Here is a 27,841-nt window from a genome sequence, read left to right on the forward strand (position 1 = left end):
CGACCCTGCTCTTGGTTTTTGCCTGCCTGCCGCAGAGCTGGTTCAGTTGCCTTCACTTTAACCTTCTTTATATCTCTGCTCAGGTGACTTGTGTCCCCGCCACTGTTTTCTGCCTTTCTCAGCTGTCATGCAGCCCAGGATCCACAGCTGCCCCTGGAAACACGGGTGAGGCCCTGGAGGCAGCTTCCGGCTGCTCCTTCCCATCTCCAGTTGGCTGGCGCTGTGGTCCCCAGGCTGCCCGTGGGCGGCAGGCGCTGGCCTCCTTGGCACAGGCCTTCGGCCCTTTCCTTGGGTGCAGCCTGGGCAGAAACCTCGGCTATCAGAGGCCCAGTTATAAAAGGCTGAGGCAATGGAATCCGCCAGATCCCTTTGGGAGAGGTTGCTGCTAGCAGCTGGTGAAACCCTACCTGGGCCCAGCTGGGTGATGGATGGGGAGGCCCGCTGAGAAGGGCTTCCCCCCTCCCCCGTATCCCCCTTCCCCACAGATGTGCCCGTCCCAGCCTCCCCCCTGGCTCCTTTCACCACCGTGCTAAAAGACCAGTGGGGTTAGCAGGAAGTGGAAAAACCCTGGTCCTGGGGGAAGTGAGGAACCAGGTAACTGGTCCACACACACCTAGGAAGAAGAGGTCAGAGATTGTAGGTGTTTTATTGTCAGTTGCTCTGGCCCCCTACTTTACAGATTGGCAAACTGAGGCCCAGGGGGGAGAAGGGACCCGCACAGAAACAGAGCCTGGACCAGAACCGAGGCTTTGGGGCTGCTCAGCCCTGTGCCTTCTCTGTCACCCCCATGCTGACTCTTCTCCAGCCGGAGAAAACCCAGGAACCCTATTACGCCGGTGGGCCAAGGGGTTGTACGTCCACTGATCAGAGCAGAGGGTGCACTTTGTCACAGCAAAAGAGTGTTTCATGATCAGCTTTGTCTCCCAGTGTCTAGGGGCCTCCCTGCCCAGGTGTAGGTCAGGCTGCTCTTTCTCAGTGAGGACTTTGCTCTTCTGATTCACTCCCAGGTGCTGGCGATGCAGGTGAGTTGAACACCGGCGCTCAGGCATGGACAGGGACGGGATCTTTCAGGTGGGAGAGGCATGACATAGGTGTCTGCTTTCGGGACATGTTCTGCTTCTTGGCCCCATCTCTCTCCCCATGTCAGGATGTACATATATATTCTCTAAGACTGCTTCTTTTCTGGTGCCTGATGCTGTCTCCAGTGGGGAGCAGGGAGGCAGGGGGCGTGGAGTTGGGGAGGACCTTGAGATGGAGTCTGAGGAGGCATCTGATGTTGGGGCTTCATGCAGTGGTGGGGGTGGAAAAACCATATTATTATTACTGTGGTTGCCAGTGCCCCCACTCCCTGACACTTTGCCATGACCCTTGTCATCTGTGTCTCCCCCTGGTTGCAGCCTCCAGAATGATCTCCCCACTGCCGTCTCCCCACTTGCACCTTGAGCAATCCTTTCCTGAGCTCTCCAGTGCTTCCCCAATAAAGCATAAACTCCTTCACTGCCCCCTGACACATTTTCTGTCTTTTTGTTGCAATAGACCACTTGGCATTCTACAAATCTCGCAGCCTCTGCCCTCCATGATTTCCCTACTTCTGCAACCCCACCTCATGCTGTCCCCTCCCTCCCTCCTCCAGCCACAGGAGCCTCCTTTTCAGTCCTCGAACCCTGCAAGCACATGCCCACCTCTACCTGTTGTCCCTCTGCCTGAAGCCTTTCTGTCGAACTACCTCCCAAAGTCTCCCTCACTGGGTGAACTCCGACCTTTCCTTTAAAGCTTAACTTCCCTGCTTGTTCCCTTAGCACCTGCCGCCCTTTCCTCTCCTCTGCACTTCTTCCTCCACAGAGCCCAAAGCAGAGTATTGAAATTGTCAGGAATTTCTCCTTCTCCAACATGTTGATGAGCTGCTCAGGGCAGTTCTATCCTTCATTCACTGGAGGCTATCCAGTGGTTAGCATTTCATAAGCTCTTAAGAAAACATTTATTGAGTCAAAATAATCTCTTTCTTACTGGCCTGACAGTCCCTCAAAGGCAGGACCTGTCTCCACATCACCACGATGTCTGGCGGGGCACTGGCCTCACAGATTGCCCACAAATGCTTAGCAAATTGAATTCCAGTGACACTGCTATCAGGGAGAGTGATCAATAGTGTTCTCTATCTTTAAACACCCCCTGCTTGCAAAAAACTTCCAGGCTGTCTTGGTTAGCAACCGTTCTGGGTTTTTAAGGTTAAAAAGCAATTTGCCACAAGCAGAGAATGACAAATAGTCAGGAGGGGGAGGAGGAAGGGAGGGAAGCAATTATGGGGGGGTGGACAAGAGAGGGGGTTGTCAACCTCATCTCCTGAGCCCTCGTTCTGCAAGTGAGAAGAAAAACGAAGAAGAGTTATTCTCCAAAAATCCCATTTACTCCTTAAGAGACCAGGAATATGTGTCGTCCTTCTGTCCTACTTAGGTATCAGAGACTGTGAGTCCGAAGGATCCTGATTAGGCTGGACGTGCTGGCCAAGGGTGCAAGGACCTTGGGAGTCACCCGAGGGACTCACATGTTATCCAACACAGAAGGCTTAACAACGTCTTCACAAATGTTTAACATCTCCACCAACCCTGGGCTATTGGCAACTAGAAGTGAAATTCTCTCTTTTGGTCATTCAGCCACATTCGTAAAGTGCCTACAGGGTCCCTACTCTCCTGGTGTTCACATTTTCCTGGAAGGAGAGAGATGAAACACAGATACCCATACGTACGTGTAAGTGAACAAGAAAACAGCAGAGAGGTTGTACACTGAGCTGTGATGTAGCGCTTGCTCCCGGAGGAGGCAAATCTTGAGCGGAGGCCCGGCCCAGAAGCCAGGGAAGGGCACTGCCGGCTGGGGGCACTGCAAGTGTTGGGTAGGAGCAAGCAGGCTGGGTCCAAGGTCTGGAGGGGGAGGGGGGAGGGAGAGGACCACGGAGGCAGAAGGTGTCAGAAGATCTTTCCTTCTTCACCCTGCAAATCAAGAGCAGGCGATGGTGGAAAGAGAATGGTAATGCAAGAGGTGAGGCCGCAGACGCAGACGGGGCTCTGTCTCTGGTCCAAGGGGCCCTGGGCAGGTCGCTTTTCCACCTCTTGGACTGCAGCCCTGGTAGTCTACTTCACAGATGAAAACAAGGTAAAAAGTCCTCTGCTCTGTTCTTAATTTGCCCGGCAACCTTCCATTAGGAGTTGCACTTTCCTGAGGGTCTGTGCTTAAAAGGGCCTCCTTTTAAGGGGATGACAGCTCACCGGCCATGTGACTCTTGGTTGCTGGAGCTCGCTGGCATCTGGACTCGATGGGGCAGCTGGCTGATGGGGAGTTCCATGAGTTCCAGCCTCAAGAATCACCAATAGCCTCCCCAGGAATGGGCCGCCGCCCAGCACCTGCCTCCCGCCTGACTCAGGGTGACTGGAGTGTGGATTTTGGCCGGTGAATACCAAGCACCGAATTCATGTGGGGGCGGCCAGGGGACCACCCAGCCCTGAACAGCCTGCTCCGCTTGAGGGTGGGTTCTCTTCATACGCGGACTTGTTTTTCCTGGCAGTGATGTGGCCACATACTTCAGGGCAGCGAGTCGGGGAGCCTCTGTGGGCTCTGTTTCCACAGTGAGGGGGGAGAGAAGCCCTTTTTTGTGTGTGTAAACAGAAGGTTACGTGGGAACAGAATGGCTTATAACCCATTAAATTTCCTGTCCTGATAGATGCGGGCGCCTCCTGCGTGTGGATAATACGGACAATGTGTGTAGTGCTTCAGGCGGCACCAGTAACTTGCTCCGGCCAAGCACTTCTGTTCTGAATACCCCTCCTCAGCAGGGCTGGCTAATGAATGCCAGGGAGAAGCTCAGAACCCGTGGTGACCAGGGAGTCCTGGGATCCCCAGGGAGTGGGGAGGATCCCTAAAGCCCTCAGCTCATGACCTACCTTACACGATGGCCTCCCACCACCACGTCTGTCCAATCTGGGCACAGAACACCGCCAGCCGTTGGACGCTCACTGCCCAGGACCTCGGCTATTCTTTGTGGGTTAGCTTAGCTTTTAGAAAGTTCTTTCTCAAGGTAGTCAAAATCTACCCTCTAAATGTTCACCTTGGGGCTCCTTGGGGTCAGATGAGGTCCATTCCCCTTTCCCGGAACTGCCCCGTGCTTTCCAGAGGGAGATCTCCTGATCTGGGTCGAACTGCTTGCACATCTTCAGCTGGCTCTCCTACAACCTGGCTTTGACCCCTTTCACTGGCCATCCAGACCCGTTTCACTGGCTGTCCAAACCCATTCCCTTTTCTAGAAGTGTGGCTCTCAGGTGTGTATTGAGTAGCCGGAGAGAGGGGGCTGAGAGTCCCTCGCATCCTCTGAGAGGCAGGCGGGCCCCTGTACCAGGTGAGAAGTGGGGTTCCCACCTCCTGCCCTCAGGCTGGCGAGCCCCCCCACTCTGTTAGCCACAGGGTGCCCGGAATGGGTGCTCCTGGGGCTCGGGGTCGATGGCTCCGTTGCTGGTGAACAGCTCACACTCTCCGTTCTTCATTTCCCCATCGTGTGGAAAACGGAAATACTAAACCAGGCCAATAAGATTTTACAAATGACAAGAAGCCCTGATTATGAGTATCATGCCTTGGGTGCTTTTACAGACGTCTTAGACTCTACAACTAAGAGGAACCAAGGAGCTAGGTTCCTGGCCCATGGGACAGCTGAGGAAACTGAGGCTCAGGGGGCCAGATGACGTGAGCACGGCCCCAGGTAGATAACACTACCCAGGAAGAGAACCCGGGGTTTCTGACGCCAAATCAAATGCCTTTCCTGTGCCTGGAACAGCTTTGTCTCACAGGGGAGAAAAGACTTTCTCATCATGAAACAACCAAAGCTTTGAATCCTGCGCTCTCTGGCACCAGGGGGACAAACTTGAGGCCTCAGCTTCTGCCCTCCATCCCCTCCATGCAGCACCCTTTAGCTCAGGAAGCAGAGGCCAGGGGAGAGGGCTGAGGGCCGTAGTCCCCTCTTGCTGCAGTGCTCTGGCCCAGAGACCACAGCCAGACATGCCCGCCCATCCCTGGGATGGTGGCAGGTGCCTGCTCTGTCACTCTCCCCACTGCCTGGAAGCCTGAGGCCATGAGGACTGGCTGCCTTCCCAGAAAACATAGGTCACTATCTGGTCGGCTGTCCTTGAGCCCAGGCCCAGCTCTGTCCCAGGGCAGGATATAGACAGGGAGCGGTGAACTGCCCTCTTCCTCTCTCCCGGGTAGGACAGCAGCCTCCCAGGCCTGCGAGAGCCTCCCTGTGAGAAGCTCTGTCCTGTCGGAGAAGGGCCAGCTCTAAGCTGGGCCTCCGGGGTCTTCTCAGGGACTGGGGATCCCCAGGGCCATGTGTAGTGGCATTCGGAGTGGGAGGGCAGCCTTGGAGAGCTCAGAGGAAGGACTATGTGTTTAGGGAAGAAGAAAGGGCAAGAGTCACTTCCCCCTCCTCGATGAGCGAGCAGCTCCAAAATGGCGTTTCTCCAGTCTATCTCTGCCAGGGCAGGACGCACAGGGTCAACAGGGCCGAAGACAGGCCCTGTCGCCCCTGCTCCCCACCATCTGAGCTGCCTGGTCTCCCTCAGCATCACTTGTGTGTGGTTGAGGTAGCCTGGGGAGTTCATGACTTCAAGCCCCGCATTGGGCTCTGTGCTGCCAGGTCAGAGCCTGGAGTCTGCCTCAGATTCTGTGTCTCCCTCTCCCTCTGCCCTTCCGCTTCTCACGCTCTGTCTCTCAAAAATAAATAAATGTTAGAAAAATTTAAAAAAATGTGCCCCCTGAAAAATTACCAGGTTTTGAGGACTGGATATGAAAAGGAGATTTTCAGTCGTGATGGGCTGTGGGCCAGGACCCATGTCCCCAGTAGGCTTGAGGGTGGTGGCCCACCCCTGTTGGTGTGGGGGGGGTAATGAGGGGAGGGGGAGGAAGGGCAGCCCCATGGGATTTTGCGTTACTCCTTTTCCACTAGGAGGAGCACTTGGCACTCGCAGATACTGGGTTTTCTGCGTGGCAGGATGAGAGGGTGGAGTGGAACTGGCTGCCAGCCCCCACCTCCTCCCCCTCCGCTCCCCCTCCCCCAGGCTTCCCTCAGGGCAAACATCCCAGCAGGACCTTCCATCTCCCTCTGACCGCCCTCCCTCTGCCTTGGCAGCCTTTCAGAGACCAAGGAGGAGGCCAGGCTGCCAGGAAGGGTGGGGCTGCCAGGCAAGGCCCAGCCACACTGTGACCCCGCCAGTCCCGGAAAGGCTCCAAACCTTGGACCTCAGCGGACATCCGGCGACTCAGCGGCAGGGTCTGTCGGGGGGACCGCGTGCGTGTGGGATCCCTCTGAGGTCAGGCTCGCTGGAGACTTCCAGGATGAGAAAGGAAGAGCCGAAACTTACCCGATTCTGGAGTCAGAAGGCTTTGTGACGTGTTCACAGCGTTAACAGAGGTAGCGGGGCAGCCTCCCAGGAGGCTTCTCACAAGGTTGTGCGTGTGCCCTCGATGTCTTAGTTAAAAGAAAAATTAATAAATAGTTGGCGCTTTCTGAAGAGTGTTCACGGCGTACTGGGCGCTTGCGAAGCTTGTTACCCACGTGAACCCTTCAGCAACTCATGAGACGAGAGTCTTGTTAGGCCCAACTTATAAATGAAGACGCTGAGCCTCAGGGGTAAGGGTCACTCGCTCAAGGTCAGATGAGTACTAATTGCTGATATCTGAACTGAAACCCAGGCAGGTCTGGCTGATTTCAGACTCCCGGTTTCTTCACTTTCTTAGAAGACAGGAACCACAGTCTACTTGTCTCTATAGAATGCCTGGTACCTGGTGGGCATCCAGTAAAGATTGGCTGATTAGGGCCTGATGTATTTTGGGGGGTGTGATTCTCTCTCATTATAGACTGATGAAATGACATAGGATATGGGAAAGTACTTATCTCAGCATAGTATGCATGGTAGGTCCACATAAATCTGAAGGTGAGGCCTGGCTTTCTTCCTTTCTACGTGAGGTATCTGTGCTTGTGAATAGTATCTTGAGAGAACACAACACCCCCTGGGGGCCCCTGCCCAGAAAAGGCTGTTAAAGGTTCCTGTCCGATCCCCTTGGCCAGAGAGGTGAGGGGCCATGGTGGTGGTGGGGGGGGTGGGGGGAAGAGGGAAGAGTTGGTGGCTCTCTTCCCTGAATCCCACATGCTGCAGGTTTGGGAGAAAAGACGTCTGCTCTGTTTGCTGACGTCTCTGAGAGAGCCCTCCTCTTACAGCTCCAGAGAGGTGATGTAGACCCGGAGGCCTGGCCCACTCAGAGCCCTGAGAGGCTGAGTCACAGGGTCTGGCCCACATGTGTGAGAAGCACTGACAGTGTCATAGCATTGAAGGATGCTGGGACGGGTGTGGTCTTGTCGGAGGAAAAAGGGTCTGTGGTGGGACAGCTGGGCAGACCCCGGGGCCCCTGGATGCTGTGCTGACCCATGGGGCGCTTGGCCTTGCCTCCTCATTTCTGGGCAAACGCAGACCTGCTTCTCCATCTGAAAGCCCCCGGACCTACCTGCCTTCTTGGCTTTCCTTAAGGTAGTTGAGATAGAACTGTCCCATAATTCTGTGCGTTTAACCCTCTCCAGGCTGGGTCTCAACAGACCCGTGCTGACACGAACTTGGTCACAGTCCAGGTAGAAAATGTAACCCATTCCAGAAGTCTCCACGGTTATAGTTATGAAGGCATTGGAAGAGATGAAAGGGCAGACAAGGGTGAAAGGCAGCCTTGAGTGTAGCAACCACCGGAAAATGCTACCATCCCCAGGTGGAAAGTCACAGAGAGGAGATGGTGTTTCCAGAACCAGAGAGGCTGGAACCCTGGTGGAGGTTTCCTGGCAGGAACCGGGACTTCAGAGGTGGCCTGCCAGGGCAGAAAGACTCTGGTTTCTACCCTCCTGGCTGTGGTCGTTGGGACCTTGGCAAATGTGGCCTGCAGGGTTCAGCCTCCTGACCTCTCTCCCGGGGGGCGGGCGGTGCGGGGGACGGGAGGAACCGGATCTGAGGGCAAACAAGCAAAGGACCTGCCCAATCTCTCCAGCTAGACAAGACATTTGAAAGAGACTGCATCCCTCCAACGGGGGCGATCGAGTGCCTTGGCCCTAAACTTGCTTCTGGAAATTGTCCCAGATCCTCTCTTGGTTACTGCAATTAGTGGTAATGCCTAAGCATTATCCCTGCTGGGACTGAGGCAGGGAAAGGACCATTTTTTTCAAGAAGATCTGCTTCTTGTGTATTTTTCAAAGGATATGGGAACCTCTGGTTCTTGACCAAGCACCAGGTTTGATGATAAAGTCAGTCTTGAGGGACAGAAAATCTATGGCAGGCAGTAAGGCAGGCTTACAGGCGTGTTAGGAGGGGTCCTGGACTCAGGGTCAGGACACCTGAAGATGTGCCTTAGCTCAGACAAGTTGCTTACCCGCTTACCGTCCTGGAGCCTCAGGCTGTACATCTTTCAAATGAAGACTCTGTTTGCCAAGGTTCTGAAGAAGTGAGCAACAAAGTGCAGGCAAAGGGATTTGTAGACTCTGAATGTTCAGACAGAAAGTCTTTTGCCTGGGAACACACAAGATCACAGGAATGTTGCTCAGCTCTGTTTTGGGGTCAAGATATCCCTTGGAAGTGGGCACCCATAACCCTTGTTATCGAAGCCAACTGGATTCCAGGCAGCTTGTCCAAACCCTCTCCTAAAGGAGGAACCTATTCTCCAAAGCTCTCAAAGATGATCCTTCTCATCCTCCCTTCCATAAATATTTGGAGCACCTGTTCTTTGTCAGGCACTTGTGCTGGTGGCCGGTCCTGGGGCAGGAATGGAGACAGATATGGGCCTCATCCTCACAGAGCTGACAGTCTAGCGCTTGAAAGTCTCTGCAAACACTCTCTGTTGAATACCTCCGGTAACAGGATGCTCACCACCTTACAGCATGGCTTTTTTTTTTTTTTTTTTTTTTTTTGCTGGTCAGTTTTTTCTTATTTAAACTGTAATGCTTGTTCTGACCTCTGGAGCTATACAAAACAAGTCTAACCCCATTTCCTATGTCCGTGCCCTTAGAATGTGGAAAAATAAACATGGTATGCTCAGAAAACATTCTCACTCTCCAGTTTCCACTCGTGAAAGGGAAGCTGACTCTGTGACGTTAAATTCCCCCAGGTCATGAGGTCAGAGCCAGGGTGGTCTGTCTCTCCTCTGGGTGCCTGAGGCCTGTCCCCAGGCCACCTGGGGCGGAGGGAAACGGTGTGGCGGAGACCCGTGAAGGGATGCGGGGCAAAGGTTCGCAGGTGGCGAGGGAGGTGGGCCAGAGTGAAGCTCAGGGGTCTGTCACTCTGAAGTGCGGGGTGTATGTGAGGCACGCTCTGGCTGTCTGCCCAGGACAAGCCACAAGCTTGAGCTCCTAGGTTTCGGCTCTGATTCACAGCTTCCTCTCCTCCCGGAGGAATCCCCTTTATAGCTCTGGAGGCCTGACCCCAGAGTCCCTGTGAATGTCATCTGACAGCTGCACGGAGTGCAGCCGCAGCTCCTGTGCTGGGTGCCAGCTGGGCCGTGCTTGGTGGCCGGGGCCCTGGGAGCCACCTCTGGGGATGTCAGAGGAGAGCTGCGGCCGCCCTTCCGTCAGCAGGAAGCCCAGCCACAAACACTTGGACAGGAAGCGCGGGCGCTGGCCAGCTGAGGGCCTGGCCCAGTGTGGAGGAAGCCGGGCCAGGTGCCGCGGCCTGCAGTGACAGGCCTGGGCTGTGGGCTCGGCGTGTGAGCGGAAAAGCACCGCCAGGCTGGCCCAGAGGAGGCGCTTCCTGGAGGAGGGTGAGAGAGCCGGGAACACGGCGTCTAGCAGACCTTGGCCAGCTGGCTGGGGGATCCGCAAAGACCCCTTTGTGATGGTTCCAGACAAAATGTGTTCGCTTGGGTCCAGACCTCCAGCGTAAATCCAGGCCCGCTCCAACCTCCAGGCTGCCTCCGCCTCCGTGAAAACACACTGCGGTCCCCTGGGGTGGGATGTCCACACATTCCCAGCTTGAAGAATGACTCCTCTCAGGGGAAGGCTCTTTCGTAACCTACTGGGTTGTATTGTGAGTGAATTAATAAAAAATAGAGCGTGCTGAGCTGGGGACAAAGGCAATTTTGCATTCGGGGTTGACATTTTTGCTTCTAAGTGCTATGCGTGATTATCCTCGGGCCGGTCTGCGAGTGCAGACCATGTGTGTGCCCCAAGGACCTCCAGGATTTACAGAGCACTTAAAGTTTTCACAAGTCACTTGGGTATTTTTCCACCCACATTTGCTTCTCACAACCTCATAGGCAAGTAAGCCAAGGCTGGTATCTGGGGACCAGGAGGTAGGTAGAGTGGCTCAAGGTCATACGGCTCAGCAATGGCAGAACCAGGGCCACCACCATGACTTCTGCTCTAACAAGAGAACTAAGATGATTACTTTCAAAGCGCCTGACCATCTCCAACCTTATCTTGGACCGTGTGCTTTCAAGCACCCGCCCTTGGAGTCTGCGGCTAATAGCCCATTGCTTTGTCGAAGCACATTTTGAAAACCTCCTGGGTGAATCCTCCCTGTGGCTTTATTCCCTCTCCATGCCTGGCCCACAGGTTTTTATTTGTGGCATTTCAATAATCTAGATTTTATCATAGTCTATGACCTCTGTGGTTCTGAGTCTAGACCAAGGGTTAGCAACATTTTCTGTAAAGGGATAGATACTAAGTACGTTCAGTTATGGGTTATTTGGTCTCTGTTGCAATTGCTCAACTCTACCATTGTGGTGCAAAAGCAGCCATAGACCGAGTGTTAACAAATGGTGTGGCTGTGTTCCAATAGAACTTTATTCACAAAAACAGGCAATGGGCTAGGTTTTGCACCCAAGCTGTAGTTCACTGATCTCTGCTAAGACAGAGACTCTTGTACTCCTACAGCGACAAGTACTCTCCCTACTCCCAGTCCTCAGTTTTAAGTTGACTTATTGCAAATGAAACCATTATAGAACTGGTTAGGTGTTGATTCTGATCCTCCTCCAGAAGCTCTATAATATGGTTGAGTATAATCTCATTGAGGAGAATGTGTAGGCCTGCTACTTCTTAGCTACGAAAAATTGGGCATGTAACTTAGTTTTAGTTCTCCGCTTGCCCTATAAGATGAAGGGTTGTTGTGGAATAAACAGACAATGCACGGAGAACATGGGGCCCAGTGCTGAGCTCACAGGAAGTGCTGAAGAAATGGGGGCCATTGCTACCTGGAGGGAAATAGTACTCCTGCGGAAAGCTCTTTGTGCTCCGGTCAGGTTCCAGAGGGGCCTCAGTTTTCTTCTACTGTCTGACACATGGAGAGGATATGGTGAGAATAAATGGGAAGATGCCCTCTAACCTGGAAAAGGTAGGGTTGTGTGAACCCAGGCAGTTTGCAGAGGTGTCTCCATGTGGCTTCCCAAACTCGCAGTCTACAACGGAACTCGACTCCACAGTCCACCTCCCAACCTCGCTTTCTTCTCCATCTCCTCAGATCCCAAGGTGGAAAGCGGAAGGCCACCTGCCTCAGGCTGGCTGCCTCTTGCCCCAAGACCAGTGTGCAACAAAGCAGCCCCCTCCCCTCTTCTCTGTGCCCTGGCTGTTCAGGACCTGTCACCTGTGTTATTGCGGTCGCTGCTTCCAGTGGCTCCCTCATCTGTTCAACCGCTTTGCTGTTAGAGTTACGCTTCAAAAAAGTACAAATCTGGCTTCTGAAGTCTTCAGTGGTTCCCCACTAATGGTAAAGTCCACTGACTTTCTTCCATCTCTGCAGCCTCATCTCCTACCATTCTTTGCTTTGTGTTCTAGCCTCTTGGATGGACCTTACTATGGGCATTCTCATCCCTAGCGTTTTTTTACGCCGTTACCTGCTCCATCCTTCTCATGCCCCAGAATTCCCTCCCTGTCCAATATAGCACAAATCAATCATTAAACAGCATCTGTGGCCTCAGAGTTTTTAAACACATTTTTTAAAGGTATGCCACTCAGTTCAGGTTTGGAAATTTAGCTTGGGGAAAAATCTTTACCACTGATATATTTAATTTTTTTTTTCAGCTGAAGGGGAACTTGTATATCAGACAATTTCTGTCTAGAAATATCCGGGCATTGTGCTTAGGGGTCAACTCTGTAACAGCAAACACGAGGCTTGCAGTCCAGGAGAATAGTGTTGTGACCAGTAAGGATGCCATTTGATTAAATTCTCCCTCCAGAATTCCTCTCGTGTTACAAAACAGAGGGTTCCTTCCAGCGGCTGGAATCTCTAGCAAAATCTGTCCCTGCATGATCACTCACGAATCCGATGTGACCAGCAGCTGATACATGGCCTCCTACAACTTCAAAGCCTGGGGAGTCTGGAATGAAGAATGAGGCTTCCAGGCCCCAGGAATTGGAAGGGTGAAAAAAGTCACATGGGTGTTCTTGCTGTCCTGCTGTTGGGTAATTGTAATTCATCCTTGTCCCTGGGAAGGGTCCAAGTGCAAACACCCAGGGCCAGGTCATATTGGTCTTCTTCCCACTCCACTCGCTCCTCTCCTCTCCACCCTAGTCTAACCTGCTGCCCACTCAGGACTTATTGAAACCCTCCCGGCCTCTCTTGCTTCTGAACATAGGGAAGTAGGACATGGCACCCCACACAGGGTTGATGGAGCTTTCATCCCCACCTGTTCGGGTGCCAGAATTAAGTAGTCTGCTGTCTTATCCAAAGCTACAGAGATTGTTTTGTTTTGTTTTTTCTTTTACAGAGCAATGTATAAAGGCTTAGTTCTTCTCAGGCATCAGTAGGGCTGCATACTTGGGCAAATGCAAAGAAATGAGTTTTTTGAAAAATAAGAAAGACATTTGTTTTTGCTTAAAATCCACTATTACTAACCTCTCTGATGTAAAATTCCTGTTTGGTTTAGAAGCAGTGAAGTATAATGAACGGATAATGAGATGGAAAAATTTCCCTTAATCTGGAAGGGAAATTAGCTCATCTTTATCTTACAAAATGCTTCTTTTTGATGCTAACTCACCTATACCCTAGGGCTGTTAGGAACCACATAGCTGTGTCGGATTTCTACAGTGCTTTGAATTGTAAGTACGAAAGCACTGTAGAGGCATAGCTTGATTTTAGAAACTTGAAATCTTGAAACCTCAACTTATTACACAAACAAAAGAAGGGATTTTGGCAGTGTACAACAGTCTGCAACATTGAAAAGATAAATATCACACCGCATTGAGGATGTGACTCGATTTACTGAGGTTTAACATTTCAAGCAAACCTTCCATGGCATGAAACAGTTATAGGACCTTTTGATATTGTATTGATTAGGATTTGGTTTTGGTTTAAACAAGGTATAAGTTTGTTTTCCTCTCATGTAAAAGTCCAGGTGGGAGGTATGGGACTGACATCACCTTCCTTGTATACCAGAGACCCAGACTTGTTCCTTTATTCATTTATTGAGTCAGTCAGTCAGCAAATATTTATTCAGCATCAATTAGGCACTGGCATTACCGCAGCAGGGGAAACACGGGAGACACAAAAGTCCCTGCCATCGTGAGGTTTGCATTTTGATTCACTGTACGTGGCCTTGAACTCAGGGCCTGAGATGGCAATATCTCTGCATTCTGGGCAGCAGGATGGAAGAGGGAATAAAGGAGAAGGAGGAATGAGTGCACTTCTGTAATTTCTTTTGAAGTTAATTTATTTATTTTGAGAGAGAGAGGGCACAAGTGGGGAAGGAGCAGAGAGAGGGAGAGAGACAGAAAGAGAATCCCAGGCAGGCTCCACCAGTGCTGAGCCCAATGTGGGGCTTGAACTCACAAAGCATGAGATCTTGACCTCTGCGAAAGTCAGATGCTAAACCAACTGAGCCACCCAGGTGCCCTGAACCTATGTAATTTCTTAAGAAAGCTCTTGGAAGCCAGGTGACTTTTTCCCATGCATTCTGTGAGGTGACTGGTCATGTGGTCCCACCTAGCTGCAAGGGAAACTGGGGAATGTAGTTTCCTTCTTCTTCTTCTTCTTTTTAAAAATGGGAATGTAGTCCTTTTTTTCTGGTGACCCCCCAGGAGCCCAGCTGAAAATCTATTATCAAGGAAGAAGAGAAAATGAAAAATGGTGGGTGGCAGGGGACAGCTGGTGTCATCCGCAAATAGAACTTGCATTTAAAAAATAATACATTTTATTTAACACAGACATCCTAAGTATTATTTCAACAAGCAACCAATATAAAAATTATTTCTCATTCTTTTGTTACTTGTCTATAAAGCCCGGTGTCTACTTCCCACATGCATCGCTTCCGTTCTCTCACTCATTCACGTACACTGTATCTGAGTTTGGGTCAGTCACAGGGCAGGTGGCCCACAGACACATCAGACCGTGCGACCCTGGAGCCCGATAACTTGAAGTGCACCCCACAGGCCAGCAGCATGGGGCACTGGGGAGCTGGTTAGAAATGGCGACTCTAGGCCCCACCCCAGACCTTCTAAATTAGAGTTTGTATTTTAATAAGATCCGTAGGCAGTTGGTGTGCACATTGAAGTATGGTGGGTGCTGCTCTGTATTTCTTCTTCAGATGAGGATGTGTCAGAGTCTAATAAGTTCAGAGACCAGAGAAGCTACTCCCAGCAAACTCTCTAAACTTAAATGTGGGAACTTGCCAGACCCCATCTTTCCTATTTCTGATCCCGTTAGACTGCTAATTAGACCTTTCAAGAAGGGGCAACTTCAGAGACACTACGTTCAAACAGATCTATTCATTTTTGCAATTGACCAAAGGAGAAACTGGAAAAACCAAACAACATCCAATTGTTGCATGATAAATATATTTAATTTAAAATGAATATCTTGTGTAAAGTCACAGAGTTGTACCACCATCACCATCATCTGTTTTAGAACATTTTCATCCTCCTAAAAAGAAATCTGGCATCTGTTGGCAGTCAGCACCCCTTTGCTGCTAGTTCTCAGCAACACTAATCTACTTTAGGTCTCTGTAGATGTGTGTATTCTGAAAAGTATTCCATACATGGGTTTTGGTGATTGGCTTCTTTCCCTTAGCCTAGTGTTTTCAAGGTTCATCTCTACCTTAGCCTGTATCAGTACTTTATATATTTTTTTTTACAGCTGAATAATACTCCACGGTATGGATATATCATATTCTGTGTATCCATTCATCAACTTGTAAAGTTTTAACATAGAAGCCAGAAAGAAGGGGGAAAAACAGTAAGTAATTCAAGGAAATAACACCTCCAGTGTTCAGAGTCACAGAGAATCAGAATTGACAGGAACCTAAAAATCACTCTGTGCCTTATTTTCCATGTGGAAAACCTGAGACCCAGCAAAGGAGGGCCAGTTGCCCAGGGTCCCTCAACATCAGGGCCTTGAGCTGTGGTGAAGACCTAGGTTGTTCTCCTCCACCATTCACCCAGGGCCTCGAGCTCTCCTTCAAGGCGGCCATGAGAGCATTCATCCCTGGTGATGGCAGAGAAAGGCACGAGTCCTCTCCTCCCAGTCTTGCCTTCAATTTAGAAAACGGTTTGGAGTTCAGAGCCCCAGGTGGATTTGGAGTTACTTCTGGAGAACTGTTTTTGAAGAATTTGGAGTGAGAACACTGTCTGCTATTCTGGACCTCTCTCCATTTTGCTTTCAGCCACCTCTCTTAACCCTCTGGAAGAATGTACTAAATACTCAGGAATGAAGTGCTCGGATGGGCCTCACACCATCCACTCAAACAGAGGCCGCAGCCTGTGTTCACAGGGCCCCATCTGGCTGCGGTTCTCTTGCCGGTCGGGGCCTCGTTTGCAGACAACAGAGAGTAGGTTCTTGTCCATGATGCCATCACCTCAGGACGCTTGCTGCCTCTTCTCGGGACTCTTGACCGCCACCACCACCATAAATAAATCTCGGAAACCTCTGTTTTCCTGCATCTCTGTCAGATTCAAAAGCTCGGGCATGAATCCGTGATCGGCTGGTCACCTTGAGGTGTGGAGAGTGAATGTTTGTTCCCCTCTGGCCTCAGCCACTGGGGCAGGGCTGTACTTCTCACCTATTTGGGGATTCTTCTGCATTAGGCGAACTGGATAGTGGGTAGTCCAAAAACAGCAGGTGCTCGTGACGATATCAATAGAGTGTTCTCCAGTGAGGAAAAACCAGAAGCTATGTCCCGCCAAGCAATACCACTGTGGGTGGTGGCTCACGGAGGCAGCAGCCGGGAGAGATGGACCTAGGTACTTGAAAAAGGCTGAGAAGCTTCCTGGGAGAATGGGATCCATTCAGACTGTCTTTCAGAGAGACAGAAGTGAGTTCAGTGGCAGATGGGGGTCCAAAGGAGGATGAGCCCATGAGGAGCCAAGAAACAAAGTCCTGTGAGGGGCAATTTAATGGGGGCCATTTAACCCTGATAAGAGCCGGATATCAGAGGACAAGGAGAGTTCGTTCACTCTCTTTAAACACTGGAAGAGCCCTCATGGGGGAAAGGTAGTCCAGAAGGCATGGCTTGTATTGAGAGATGGGAAATTGTAAGGAGGCAGATTTCAGCATGATATGAAGATGTTTCTGGCCACCAGAGGTGCCCACCAAGTAACTAGAGTGATTCAGAAGGTGGGGACCTCTCCACGCCTGGAAATGTTCAAGCCAGAGTCCAGGAGGTCAGTGGGTCAGCCTCTAAGGTTGCTTTACCCAGTGGCCAGGAGCCACATGTGACATTTGAGCACATAGTGAAATGATACGTTTTTGATATATTGGCCCAGCCCATGCCGGGGTCTGAGAGGCAGAGCGGCAGGGCCCTGCAGGCACGGGTCCTTCTCTCTGACGCACCAGTCAGGCTACTCACCCTCCTGGGGGAGAAGGGCTGTCAGTGTTTCTCCCAGTGCTGCCGGTGTAAGGGCGTAACGTATGTGGAAGAAGAATAGAGACTTATGTGTGCCCAGCCTTAACCTCCAGAAAGAATCCAGCGCCCAGAGTGGTGAAATGGAGAGAGACTGGGTAGGGGTTGAACCCTGAGGGGCTGCTTGGGTGGGCTACTTTGCCTTGGGTGTGTTCGGACTTCTCACCGGTGCTAGTGATGCCCACATGGGCCCGCCGTGCGCCGACACACACAGCGGCCGATCCCCTTGCTGAGTGCATGCTAAGTGTTCGGTGCAGAACAGCTATTGTTTGAGTCCTCGACCATGATACTTGGTGTATTACACAGGACACGGAGCAAACTGGGGGTCAGGGCTGAGCTTTTCCTATCTCACACAACTGGTTTTGTATCTGAGTTATAGAATTGTGGGATTTCAGAGCCGTTAGAGGTCCCAGATACCATCTCAGCGTGGTGCAGATTAGGTAACTCGTCAGTAGGAGGGGAAGTGCGGCGGCAGCTAGTGGGAGGGCCCGGGCCCGGTTTTATGTGACACGTGTGACTTCTCCCCCTTCTCCCCACTCCCCTGTCAACACCGCTTCCTAGACCTAGTAATTCAGGAAGGCAGTCTGTCCTACCAAAAGGCAGGAAGTCCACCGGGCCCACTCCCATCCCGGAGCGGATGGTCTGTTCTCAGCCCCTGGGGACCACACACCCTTCGGGGTGCAGCACACGCTTGACTGCTCACTTTATTCCAGGACGGACCATGTTTGGTCTACTTGGTTGTTTATAGTTTTCTCATATTTTATATCTCCCTGATAACTTTCAGGTCATCCCAGCTTCCAGTGGAGATATTTCTGACCCGGCATCTGGGAACAGAGATTTTTGTGATTCGTATTTCCCCATACTTTCCCAACTGACTTTATTGTTCATGAACTGAAAAAATATTAAGTGTCGTATTTTAATAAAACCATTCCCAAGTCCAAGTATTTGATAGAAGAATCTATTTTTCTTCAGACGTTTTGAAAAACAAATACTCTGTGTGATGTATTCATTAGAGCATATTTTGCAGGTTCAGTTTTTATCTTAGAATAAATTTGCGCCAAAGTTCACTATTATACCAGAATTAAGATATACTTATTTGATTGAACCCTTGCCTCTGTGTATTGGCATTTCTCTAATACTGCTTTCGTTTACACAGCATGCATGATAATTTATTCTAGAGAACTCTGCTCCATGAAGAGCCACAGGCATGACAAGAAATGAGATTTTTTTTTTTTTATTTGAAGAGAAATATAGATGCGGCGCCTGGGTGGCTCAGTCTGCTGAGTGTCCAACTTCAACTCAGGTCATGATCTCATGGATCGTGGGTTGGAGCCCCGCGTCAGGCTCTGTGCTGAGAGCCTGCTTCCAATTCTGTGTCTCCCTCTCTCTTTGGCCCTCCCCTACTCACACTCTGGGTCTCTCTCTCTCAAAAATAAACATTAAAAAAATTAAAAATAAATGAAATAAACATTAAAAAATGTTTAAAATGAGAAATACAGGCAAAATGAGGTGGAGTTCACTCACAGTTCACGTCCATAGCACAGATGAGGAACAACTTGAGAGCTGGAGTCAGACTCAGCTTTGGCCACTGAGATGGAGATCTCAGTGAGGCCCCTCCGTCTCAGCTGCCTCTCTTCCAGCCGTAGGGGTCCACCGAGCTATGTCACTAAAGGATGGCAGTGGGATGAAAGGACAGGTGCTGGCCCTGTGCCCAGTGTGCTAGGGAATTGCAGGAGCAGCTCCTGGAAGTTTCGACGCAGGTCGCCGCCATGGAGGAGAGGTGCTTTTGAACAGTGCCCTGCTGGCACTGGTCATCCACACCTCTGTCCTGCAGTGCAGTTGGGTAACATGTCTTCTAAGCTGTGAACTCCCAGCTGCTTTTTAAGAGGAAAAAAATTAGGCTTTAGTCGCTCCAGGTTTTTCCACATTGTCCTTTTTGGCTGATTAAACAGTTGCCCTTTGGGGCAGACTTTTGAAACGTAACCTACTCAGATGAAGCCTGTTCCAAGGGAGTTGAGCTTTTGCACCAAAATGCTCTTCTTCTGTCTTGGGTTGGCTGTTGGTTCTCATATAAAACATGAGGTCCTAAATCTCAGCTTGATTTGTGATGTCTTCGTGTTTATTTTAAGCAGGTCAGCCTGGACTTCATCAAAATGGCAGTATTTTAGGGAATCCAATGGCAGGGCTAACGTCTGAGGTTTCAAAAGGTGTCAGCTTTAAGCCTCTGACCCATGCTCCAGAAGGGTACAGGAGGGCCCTAAAAGCTGCCATCTTTATGGGCGATGGTAAGCAAACAGGGCTTTCTCCTAATGTGGTCCAAAGACCCCGCAGGTCCGATCCAATCCAAAGAGAATTCAGTGAGGGCCCAGTTGAGGCCAGTGCTGCGTTCATCAGTACGAGTCTCCTGCTCTCTGCTACACGTCTACTTGCTCCCAGCAGAGTATTTATTGAGCATGTACTATCTGCCCAGCTGAGTGCTGTGGGGAACAGAATGAACACATGAAATATACTATACTATATATATACTGGCTCTTTCCCCAGCTTCCTCAGCCATGCAGACTGCATCCAGAGGACACAGTCCATGGACAGGAGGGGGCTGGCGCTTGTTTTGTTGCCACAATTTCAGTATCTGAAGACCTGGAATGAACTGATGTTTGGCCTTCAGCACTCTTGTTCAACTCTAGGCCTAGAACACTGTCTGAAACCCTACTCTTCTGAGCTGGGCCCTAATCAGCTGGCGAATCTCTTGCCACCCTCTCTGCTGCTCCCTGTATCTTCAGCTGAGGGCTTACTCCTATCTGGGTGGCTACCAGCCCCGGTCAGACGCTGAGTATTGCTATTGTCTCACTGGCTCTGACAGCAGTGCAGCCTGCATCATTTGCCCAGTCCCTCATCTTGCTTCTGTTGGCGTGTCCCCCTTCCCCTGCACAGAAGGGCACCTCGCACTCAGCACTGAGCTAAGAACCCAAGAATCCCCTTAAATCATTCCCCCTCCTTCTCTTCCACCATCCACATAAGGTTGATTGTCAATTCCTCAAAGCTCTGGCTGGATGTTTCTCTGTCCACACACTACAACCCAGCTCAGCTTCTCTTGTGCCTGTCTAGTTCCCGATCACAGTCACAGCACCCAGCCTGGGGCCTGGCAGATGGCTGCTGATAATACTTGTGGAGTCAGTGAATGAGTGAGTGAGCTGTTTAGACCTTCCACGATGATCTCTCTAGTCTCCCTCTGCACTGGTTCCAGCTTCCTCTTTACCTGGCACTGATTCGAACTTCTTTTGGATCCCCCTGGGTGCCCACCCCTCTGGCAGCCTTCTCTCGTGCTCCTGTCTGAATGAGATGGCTCCTCTGCGCCTCTGAGCCCTGCACGCCCAGCCTGCTCCTCTAGAGCACATATCCTTCTGCGTTGGTATTGCTCATGCGCGCACCTGGTGCTCTCCTTCCGGACTCTGAGCTCCTCAAATCACGAGTCTCTGTCTTACTCATCACTGCATCTCCAACACTGCACACACAGGAAATGTCCTCAAATATTTATTGACCAAATGAAAGTCTAGAAAAGCCTGCCTCTGTGCTTAACACATTGCCACCCTTATGTCTCTAGTACTTCCCCTGTCACCACCACCCCGCAATCCATCTGGATTTGGGCACTGGAGAAATCTGGTGTGCAGTGGGGTCTGTGAGTCTTGGGAACTGGCTCCACATGGAAGTTTGTTTCCAGAAACTGCCGTCACCCATTCTGGTTTGTGCCTTGCATTGGGTCACTTGGTATAGAGTGTCCTGGCCTGCACAGTAGGGTGTGCTTTTGTGTTTTTTGACCTCCCAGGGTCTATCCAGTACCATGCCCTCTTCTGACATCTTCTGACTGGGTCTCTAGTGGTGTTTTGTGCTGGGCTGACCCCCTTTACTGGGCTGTGAACCCTGTTGGGCAGGAGTGACAGCTAAGTCACCCTCTCCCAGCCCTGCAGCACCCAGAACAAAATCTTGTTGGTATAGAGTAGGTTCCCAAAGAAGGTCAGGGAGATTGATGAGAAGCTGGAGGGACTCAAGGTGGGTGGGGCTCTGGGAGTGAGATGGCTGGAGAGGAGGTAAGGAGGGAGAGGAGAGAAAGGAGGATCTTCCTCACCCAGGGTGTAGATGGAGGATGAGCCGATGTGAAGGACTGTGGTGGGAACAGAAGGAACATGGAGGGAAGGAAGTAGGTGGGAGAGCAGAGTACCCTGATAGATGAGCCCACGGTGAGGCTTCCTGGGCAGCAGAGAGCCACAGAGTGGTGCATGCTGGGCGCATCATGCCCTCCTCCTGCCGCAGGGGCTCTTGGTCCTTCTCTGCCCTCATTCCCCACATGATGCAAAGCTCTTCTCACTCTTTTAGAACAAGGTAAGAATCAAGTCAGGGAGTGCTTTATGCTCCGAGAGAGGATGTGAACCAAGGGCTAGTTCTCTTGATCACTGTCATGACCAGCACCGTCCTCACCATGTCTCATGTCTAAATACCACTGCCTGGTTTACCTGAGTGTTCACCTTTAAGATCTCACTCTGATAGTCACAGCTGCCTTATTTCACTTTATAGTCGAAGATACAGAGGTTCAGAGAGGCTGAAGGGCCAACCCAACGTCACACAGTCTGGGGATGGGGGATGGGAGGTAGATTGAGAAACTAGCTATGGAATTCCTCTTAGAGAGTGTTGGTGAGGGCACAGTCCAAGTCTGTGTGTACACACGTAAGTGTGTGTGTCTGTCCTCCACGTGCACCTGCATCTCTCTGTCGTGTCAGCGGTGTGTGGACGGTTCAGGGTGCCCCTTTGTAGGTTCGCGTGTGTGGAACGGTGCTGGGAATGTCCTTGGGGCCGAGTGTGTGTGTGTGAGTGTGGTCTGGGTGCGTACACACGTGTGCACACAGGCACCCCGCCCGCTTCTCAGATGTCTTGGCTGTGGATTTGACAACTGAAACCCAGCTGCGCTCTGGCCGGGAAACATCCGCTGTGGAAACCTAGGAGGAGCTGACAGTCCCTAAAGAGGGGTTACGCATGCTGCCAGCAGGCGCTCCTGGCCCCCTGCCTAATTCCCTGCAAATGCTCTTCAAATCTGTTTCTAATTTGGACCCTGCCTGCCCCTGCCCCCTCCCAGCCCTCCCCACCCCCCCCAACTTGCCTCCAACCAGTCAAATTATGCTGAATAATGGCTGCGGAGGGGGGAGTGTGCTAAAGGTCACCAGTGGGCTGTTGGAGGGTGTAATAATGTCACATTTTAATTTACACAGGGAACCATGCAGGAATCAAAACCAATAAATTTGGGCTGTACTCCCAACTGCGGCCAACGGTAACTCCTGCAGGTCATGCCACTTCCCGGGAAGAAATCACTAACTGTCACACCCCACAGTCCACTGGGCTCGAGAAAACCCATGTTTGTAAAGAACAGATGCAAAACCCAGCGTTTTCTGTCTGCAAGGGAACTTGTACTTGGAGACTTGCAGTGTCAGCAAGAACCTCTCCAGTTGTCTGAGGATCACCCAGATGTTCTGGGTATTACAAGTCTCAGACAGAATACGTCTTCCGTATTTTTTGCAGTCCTGTGAGATCCTCAACACCACGATGGCCCAGATCCATGGGAAAGTGTATACAAAGCCGAGTGGGAAGGGTTGAAAGCAGAGTTGTGTGTACATATCGTTGGCAGCTTGAGAAGGGTATTTACATTCGAGAAAGGTGGGGAGGGGCTGTGCGAGACAGCTGTTGGAGCTGTGTTCATGTTGAGGGGTTGGGGACGTGATCCGAGGTACAATTGGTTTAATAATTAATGCGGACTTAAAAAGAAAAGGTGCATTCTTTGAAGGACCTTGAGGACCAATGGGGTCCCGAGGTCGGGAGGTCTGGAGATGTTTGGGTCTCATCTGTGCTGTGTGATTGGGGAGCTAGGGAAGCCGGAGTAGGACGAAGCATGGGCTTTTGGTATCTGGAGTTCTTTGCCAGAGAAGCCCTGGTCTGGTTAGAGCCCTGTTCCCTCCCTCCCTCCAGCATCCTGAGAGTCTGCAACTGGCGTGTGCTCCGGGGGCTGCCGCGGGGGGCCTGGCGTGCTGCCCACCCCTCAGCTCGCTCTGCAACGGCCGGAAGGTGGGGTTTGCAGTCCTGGGGGCCACCGCCAGGAAGCCATGAGGCTGTCAAGACTCTGGAGCACACGCTTCTCCATCTGGTGAGAAAGGAAGCAGGGGGGAGGAGGGGGGAGCTGCTCTGGGTTGAATGACACCCCGAGGACCCCTGCTCCCCTTTCCCTGCCACACACCGGACAGCAGCACCCCCCACCTCCCTGGGATGCCTTGGGAAGAGCCTGAAGGAGGGTCCCACACTTCTGTCGTGCCCCAGGACCTGTCTCCTATTTCATCCCTCCAGGCGCATCCTCTTCTATATCCTCTTCATTTTTAAACTGTCGCCTCTTGTTGAGTTGTGTGCTGTGCTAAGGACTTTGCCTAATGTCAAACATGGCACTTCTCAGAACGCACCTGCAAGATACGTGTGACAGAAATGGCCCATTTGCAGCCAGAAGTTCCTCTTGCCATTTCTTCAGGACGGAGATCCTGCTGGGAAATAACCGCTCCTCCAGGAACCCCGTTCTCCAACCTTCTTTGCAGTTAGTTGCAGACACAGCGCCGGTTCTGACCAGGGGCACAAGAGCAGAAAGTGAGCTGCTCCACACAGAGCCCGGCCTGTGGAAAGTTCCCAGGAAGCACTCTCCAAGCCCTACACCTTCTGCTGACTGGGATCACCCCCAGATGCCCTTAGAAGCCACAGATGTAAAATGGTTCCTGAATGCCTGTGCAGAGAGAAACGACCCAGCCAATTAGCTCCCTGGTCAGTCCTGGGCAAGAAATAAACATATCCTATTGTTTCTAAGCCCTTTTATTTTTTGGGGTCTGTTCATTATACTGGTCAACCTCCCCTAAGCAACTAATTAGGAACTTTCACTCCCATTTTACAGATGAGGACACCGAAAGCCAGACAGGTCACACATTTAGTTAATTGCAGGGTCACAATGTGAGACTAGACCTCACTGGTCTTATGCCCAAGGTCACACATTTAGTTAATTGCAGGGTCACAATGTGAGACTAGACCTCACTGGTCTTATGGTCATGTGAGGTGTGTGGGTTCCCCCAAGCGTGTTCTTCAGCACACTACTGAAACAACCAGCACTTCCACAGCTCAGAACATCCATGCTCAAGTGAACTTGGGACATGTCACCTTCAACAAAGTCAACGGGAACCCTCTCACTTTAGAAATTCTCGAGAGACTGGCATGTTCCAAAGACACTTTGGGAGGGGTAACCTCCAAGATGCTGCCTGTTTGGGCCTGAATCGGGTCCCCTCAATCCTGACAAAAGAGATACATTGAAGTCTTAACCCTCAGTACCTGGGAATGTGACCTGATTTGGAAATAGGGTCTTTGCAGATTTAACCAAGTTCAGATGAAGACTGTAGGTAGGCCCCAACTCAACACAACTTAGAAGAAGGGAAATCGGGACACGGAGACAGATGGGCACAGAGGGAAGATGATGTGGAGACACAAAAACACACAAGGAGAATGCCATGTGAAGACAGAGGGTTGGAAAGATGCGTCTGTAAGCCAAAGAATGCCAAGGATTCTGGGCAAACATGAGAAGTTAGCAGAAGCAAGGAAGGATTCTCTCCTAGAGCCATCGGAGGGAGCACGGCTTTGCCAGTACCTTGCTTTCAGACTTCTAGCCTCCAGAATTGTGAAAGAAGCTATTTCTGTTGTTTTAAACCACCCAGTTTGTGGAGCTTTAGTATGGTAGCCCTGGGAAATGAATACACTGCCCCTAGCTTCTTTCAAGACCAACATTTCCTGGCAGTGTTATTTTACTGATAATTGTCTGAATGACAGATGGCGGGGGGGGCTTCAGTTTACCAAAACACAGATAGAGAGAAGGAGCCGGGAGGGACATGAAGTGGCTAAGAGCTTCGGTTTTGGAGCCCGACTCTGTGTCCCACTTTGGCTGCTTGACCTCTCTGTGCACAGCTTGCTTTTCTTTCTCTGAGGTGGAGATACCAAGGCCCACGGTCACTTCATAGGTTACAGGGAGGGTTACATGAGTTAGCATATATAAAATACCGAGACTAGTACCTGGCAGATAGCTAGTACCTGCTCCTCTAAAGTTATCCAGGCAAGATTGCACGGTCGCTTTAGGGACGGACAGATAGGAGTTTGAATCCAAATTCTGCTATTTGCCAAGAGTGTTACTTTGAGCATTTGCTTATTTTACTAAACGTCAATTTCCCCATCTCTGCAATAAAGAAAGTAAAGAGGATTTTCAAGAAATGTCAAATTACAGCTCTCAAACAGATAACAAATGAACACCTGTGAAAGATTTCAACTTACTCTTGAATGAACTAGAGAGATGTTACAGTTGGTTCAAAGGAGAACCCCCCAAACCAGACACGTGTAGGTGAGAAAACTTGAGATGCATTTTAGAATGGACACAATGACCTGGCCTTGCTTACACAGGGAAAGGTTGCCTGGCTCGTTTGTGTGTCCACAGTCAAGAGCCCGTGTGTGTCCTCCGTCCCCTACCGCTTACAGAGCTGCAAAACGAACTCAGAGGTTCAAAAAGTATGCTCTAAACAATATGTACTTTTCACTTAGAGATGTCCAGAAACCTTTCTTTATTCCAAGTTTCCTTCTGGTCTCTCACATGATTACATGCACAGGGTTGGAAAAAAGATGAATATATGGAAAAAGCAAGTTGCTGAATAAGGTATGATCCTATTCTCATAAAAACAAAAAGCTGTGGGCATACACATATATATGATAGATAGATAGATATGCCAAATATATGAGGGCATACATGTATAATTCAGATTAAATCTAGACAAGTGTGAGGCAGAATACACAGGACAGTAGATAATGCCTACCTCTGGAGGGCAGGTATTTCGGACTTACTTTCTAAACTTCTGCATTGTTTGAATAAAAACAAATCCTTGCCCCATAGTATATTATAAATGAGGAATGTCTGAATGAGAAATATGTCTGTGGCGCTTGGCACAATGCCAGCAGTCAATAAATGGTAGGCTTCGTTCTTATTATGAATGTATATTCAAAGAGCCCAGAGGCTCCAGGGCTGCTCTGGGAAGAACTCGCTAACAGGAACAACCATTCAATGGCCCAAGGATATCTACCTTTGAGAGAAACTAGCTTTGAAATCCTGGACTAGTGTTTTGGGACCCACTTGCGTGCCCCTGACCCCCTGAAGATCGAAGGATGTCTCCTTCCTGAGTTGTGGCCTTGAGGTGGCTGCTGTCTGCTATATTTCCTTAGCTCCACGCTCTGGCCCACCGGTGGCCATCTAGCTGTGTCAAGCTCCTTGACCACAGGAGGGAGGCCTGGCTGTCCAAACTCTACCTGGAGGGGCTGCTTAAACCCAGCGTCCTCCTCCGACCGAGGCTGCAGCGGTAAGTCATGCAGTCACTCCAGCTCAGTGTGATCAGCCCTCCCCAGCCAAGGAAACGGGACGCTGCTCGCAACATGCAGAGACAAGATAGAGCTTTTGATTACATAAAACTGCGTATCTAACCTTATCCTCAGACTCACCCCCTTGGTACATTGGAGGGAATGTGGGATGGAGTCAGCACCCCTGGTGCAGGTCTGGCCATTAACTGGCTTCATCACCATGAACTGATCCTTAGTTTTCCCATCTTCCCAACGGGAATAAGACTGGTGTTTTTCTCTGAGGGCTGTTGGGAAGCTCAAACAAGGTGTCATCTGTGAAGGCCCTTGGTGAGGTGTGGAGTTCTGTGGGGACTTAATTCTGGTTGATGTGGTGAGGTACTTCAGGATGGTTCATATGCTGGAATAATAGAAAACACTTTACAGTATTTACCCTGTTACTCAGGCCATGTCATATATGCTTTACTTATACCTAGTTATTCAATATTCATAGAAGCCCCATGGAGCCTGTATTGTCCTCCTGTCCCCACTTTGCAGATAACGAAACAGAAGAGGTGAGTAACTCCTCAAACCTTTCCATGGCAAGAGTCTCACCTGGACAGAATCTTTCCTCAGGGGACCATCTCTTCACCAAACCCACAGACTCAATTGGGCTTCCTTTTCCTTTTTGTTTAGAGTATTTCAACATCTGTAAGAGTAACAAGAGTACTGTACTAAAGAACACATAAATACTGGGTGCCCAGCTTTATTACTTACCAAACTGGCCAATTTGGTTTATCTTGACCTTCACCTTTCCCTGGATTCTTCTGAAGCAAATTCCAGACATCATGCTTATAGGTATTTTATTTTGTATTTCCATAAGATAGAGATTCTTCGAAAAACATTAACCATGAAACCACAAGGTCACCTAACACTTTTCAATGTTAATTCAATAACCCTTAGTATAATCTACTATTTGGTTAGTGTCTATATGTCCCGGATTATCTTATACATAAAAAAGCTGTTTGTTTGAATTGGGATATAAATAAAGTTCATATATTGTAAATGGTTGATAGGTCTCTTAAGATTGTTTTAATCTGTAGGTATTGTCCTCCATTTCTTTCTAGCATTTTGTTTGTTATTGCCTCTTGAAGAAGCAAAGTGACTTGCCCTATAGAGTTTGTCACAGCATGGATCTTACTGAATGCTGTAGTCCTGTAGTTTATTTATGGCTGTATTTGCTCTATCCCCTAGATTTTATGAATATGGGCTACCCAGAGTCAATTTTTTGGTTTTTTTAGCAAGAACACTTCATAGGTGGTGTCCTAGTCTTTGCTCCAGCATCCTGGTTACCAGGCTCTCTGCTTCCCAGGATCCAGGATGCCATTTTAAAAGACCACATGTGACTATGAGAACACTGGGATCCAGTGAGGGCAAAGCTGGAAAGGAAATGGCTCAAGAAAACTTCTAGAAAACTTGAACTGTACCCACTGTTTTAGTTAGGAGGGCTCGTCCTGCTACTAATAAC

The 27,841-nt window shown here is 50.2% G+C and overlaps 1 long non-coding RNA gene across 1 annotated transcript; it reads right to left on the reverse strand.

Moving 5' to 3' along the window:
• Positions 1-627: 627 nt before the first annotated feature.
• Positions 628-7,563, reverse strand: LOC115292699. The gene is made up of 4 exons (XR_003909094.1): positions 7,537-7,563; positions 6,396-6,502; positions 2,744-2,984; positions 628-1,282 (listed from the first exon to the last, which is right to left on the reverse strand). It is a non-coding gene; the product is annotated as an uncharacterized LOC115292699 (long non-coding RNA).
• Positions 7,564-27,841: the final 20,278 nt, after the last annotated feature.

This window comes from Suricata suricatta, chromosome 5, assembly GCF_006229205.1.
Source record: "Suricata suricatta isolate VVHF042 chromosome 5, meerkat_22Aug2017_6uvM2_HiC, whole genome shotgun sequence".
NCBI classification, from domain to species: Eukaryota; Metazoa; Chordata; class Mammalia; order Carnivora; family Herpestidae; genus Suricata; species Suricata suricatta.